The sequence below is a fragment of the Eubalaena glacialis genome, chromosome 13 (genome assembly GCF_028564815.1).
Source record: "Eubalaena glacialis isolate mEubGla1 chromosome 13, mEubGla1.1.hap2.+ XY, whole genome shotgun sequence".
NCBI classification, from domain to species: domain Eukaryota; kingdom Metazoa; phylum Chordata; class Mammalia; order Artiodactyla; family Balaenidae; genus Eubalaena; species Eubalaena glacialis.
Window position 1 is genome coordinate 82,982,840 of NC_083728.1, and position 3,831 is coordinate 82,986,670.

The following is a 3,831-nucleotide window of genomic DNA, read 5'->3' on the forward strand; positions in this document are numbered from 1 at the left end:
AAAACCAATTTATTAGCCCTTTAATGGGTTCGTTTTTTTAAGGTGTCCTCCTACTTTGATTTTAAGAGGATCCTTCTGGCTGCTGTGTTGAGAAGAAGGTGAATGGTGGGCAAAGGTGGAAGTGGGGAGACCAGTTAAGAGGCTATAACGAGAAGACTAGCAAGAGGTGATGGTGGTTTGGATTGCAGCGGGGGTGGTAGTGGAGGTGATGAGAAGAGGAGGGATTTGGGTGTCTCTTGAAGATAGAGTCCATGGGATTTTCTGATGGATTGGATGTGAGATATGAGAGAAAAAGAGGAGTTAACGAGACTCCAGCTGAGGGCTTGGAAGGATGGCATTGCTGTTACCTGAGACGGGAAGGCTGTGGGCAGGGCAGGTGAGGGCAAAGACTTGGAGCTTGGTGTTTGACATATTAAATTTGAGATGCCTGTTTGACATCCCAAGTAGGGGAGTGTTGTTTGGACCTGAGTCTGAGCTCTGTGTGATTCAGCCTCTGGTCATGCTGGGTTCTGTGTCATCCCCTGACATTTCTCTTCTGAATTTATATCCTTTGCTGAACTGTCACTTCCTTTATTGGAGCTCATATACCAACTGCATAAGTTCTGACTCATGTAGGCAGTTGCTGACGATTCAAGCTCAAGACCACAGCCTGGATCGACTTCATTTCTATACCACAGCTACACCAATTCCTACCTGTCCTTTACAAGCCTGTCACAATGTACGTGCTGAGAGTGGAGTTACTTTCTACCTATGCCTTTGTAGTAGAGATTTTCAGGCCTTGCTGACTTTTGGGAGGAAAAGCCAAGGGACACCTCTAGCTTTTTCCCTCATTACCCTGAAAACTGTCTCTCCGGTGGTTTGAATTGTTCCCAGTTTGTAGGTTAAAAACCTGGGGGGCTAACACTAGCTAAGTCTTTGCTGAACACTGATGGTAGCTTCTAGTCACATGACCAAAGGGAGAAGTAACGACATTCTCCTTGGTCCTGCAGATGACCTTCCTCACTGCAAAGCATCTCCCTTGGAATGTTGCCGTTCATCAGGAGTGGACTTGGATCTATTTCCCAACTACATGGAGATTTGTTTGAGATGCTTCTGAGTCTCAGTTTTAAGAAGGAAAAAAAGAAAAAAAAAAAGAATTAATCTTTAAGGAAGACCGAACGACTAGCACTAATATATTATTGAGGCCAATAAATGCCTCCTTGGTCCCTTGGGCAAGTGAAACAGCGCCATCCGCTGGCCAGTTCCCCACACCATGTGACGTCTCCAGGGGGCACATATGCTGAGTTTATTATTGCAAGTGTCCTAGAGGCAGTGATCCCAGATTTAATATGCGGCTCCTCCAAAGATGCCAATTCCTTTTTAGGAGATTTTTGTATATTCTGTTTCCTTCCAGATTTCTACTTATTGTACTAAAACCAAAATAATTCCAAAAAGAAAAGTGATTCTTTTGCTCTTGCCTTGCTTTTGCAGCATGCATTTTCATTATTCCCTCCTCTTTCTGGTCCTCATCTGCTTGTGGACATATTTACATTGCTGTAATCGTATTGAATTGATACAACTTTGTATTATCATTATTCTTAAAATTTACTGAGTGCTACTGTGTACCATACCCTGTGCGAAGAGTTCACAGCCATTTAAGAGCTTCATTGGATTCTCTTAACTACTCTTTAGGTATTCTTATTAGCCCTATTTGCTGGATGAGGAAACTGAGGCTCAGAGCAGATATTCACAACCACCCACTTTAACATTGAGAGAGCCTGGAATTTGGTAGCAAGTGTTTGAGAGTCACTTGTGCAAATCACTTAATTTTTCTGAGTCTCAGTTAGCGTGATTCCTTCCCACCTCCTGGGATCCTTGAGGACTGAAAGGAGTCGTGTATATGAGGGTGCTTGATAAACTGTAGTTTTTATTATAGTTCTAAACAGTAATTTTTATTTTTTATTTTTTAAATAAATAAATAAATTTATTTATTTATTTATTTTTGGCTGAGTTGGGTCTTTGTTGCTGTGCGCAGGCTTTCTCTAGTTGCGGCTAGTGGGGGCTCCTCTTCATTGTGGCTCTCGGGCGTCTCATTGCGGTGGCTTCTCTTGTTGCGGAGCACGGGCTCTAGGCATGCGGGTTTCAGTAGATGAGGCTCACGGGCTCTAAAGTGCAGGCTCAGTAGTTGTGGTGCACGGGCTTAGTTGCTCCACGGCATGTGGGATCTTCCCGGCCAAGGACTCAAACCCGTGTCCCCTGCATTGGCAGGCGGATTCTTAACTGCTGTGCCACCAGGGAAGCCCTAAACAGTAATTTTTAACCTTTCATTAATAATCTTCCTGTTGTTGGATTCAGGTGGTCTTTCATTTATTTATTTTGGCTGTTAAAATGACATTGCAATGAACATCTCATGTAGCTTTAATTTTTATTCTTTAAAATATCCTTAGGATAAAGGGATATTATGGACTTTTAAGATGGTTCCTGATATGTATCACCAAGAGTTGATATCGATTTATATGGCGTGTGTGGGGACTGGTTTTACTGCAGTGTTGTAATACTGGATAGTTTCTGAAGTTCCTCTAATGTAGTGAGTGTATTATGCTACCACATTATTTGAAGGGGCATTTCTTTGACTACAAGAGAAGTTGAATGTTTTCCCAGATGCTTGTTTACTAGTAGTATTTCTGTTTTTATGAATTGTCTTCTCTAGTTTTTTGCTAGTTTACGTATTGGGGACTTAATGTTTTGGTATCAATATGTATAAGTTCTTTATGTAACATAGACATGAACCCTTTGTTATATTTGCTGTGAATGTTTTCTCCAGATGATATTCTCCCTTTGATTTGAGTTATATTAGTTTTGTCCAATGGTTATCTATTTCTATAATGTACAAACTGACCATCCTTCGTAATTTATTTCAACTTAACTTATGAAGTTATCATCTCTTGTGCTCTCTTTAGCAGCACATATGCTAAAATTGGAACGGCATAGAGAAGATTAGTCTGGCCCCTGTGCAAGGATAAATTCATAAAGTGTTTTATATTTTTTATGGCGTAAGAATTATATCTCAATGAAGCTGTTACCAGAAAAAAAGAAAAACCAACTAAAGAGTTACAGTAAAACAAGTTTCTTTTTAGAGTGAGGATTTTATTTAAGCTTTTCCTATCCATATTCACTTGTGATATGTGCCTGTAATTTTCTTTTTGTGTATTTTATCATTATCAGATTTTAGGAAGAAGATCATGCTTGCCTAATGGACATAAACGTACTCTCATCTCTTTTTGTGCTCTGGATATTTTATACAACATTGAAATCATCTGTTTCTTAAAAGTATGAAAATTGTTCTGGTGGAAACATTGGGACAAACTGCATTCTTTTTAGTTGTTATCAAATTATTTCTTCAATTTCTTCCTCGGTTATTATTCTGTTTAGATTTATATTTCTTGAGTTATTTTTAGTAATCTATATCTTTCTAGAAATTATTCATTTCATTGAAGATTTCAGTTTATTAGCCTACAAGTGTGCATAACGTTCTCTTTGGATTTGGAGAAAAAAATCTATTTTCTGTATTTTGTCCTATCTCCTTTCTCATTTCTAATTAAAAATGTTCCCTTAATTATATTTGACAGAGGTTTGTTTATTTTAGTAGTCTTATCAAAAAAACCAATATTTGAACTAATTTATCATTCTACAGCTTTATGTTTTACAATGTATTTATTTCAGCTTTTATCTTCATTTACTGCCTCTTTTAAAATTACTTTTCCCTGTAATTTTTAAATAGAAAGCTTTGTTAATATCAATTTGGATAATCCCAGCCTGAATAGTTTTATGAAGACTGAAATAAGTTGTGGG

At 38.3% G+C, this 3,831-nt stretch overlaps 1 pseudogene; it reads left to right on the forward strand.

Annotated features, from left to right (window-relative positions):
• Positions 1-2,926: 2,926 nt before the first annotated feature.
• On the forward strand, positions 2,927-3,026 carry LOC133104602 (U6 spliceosomal RNA; annotated as a pseudogene).
• The last annotated feature ends 805 nt before the right edge of the window (positions 3,027-3,831 follow it).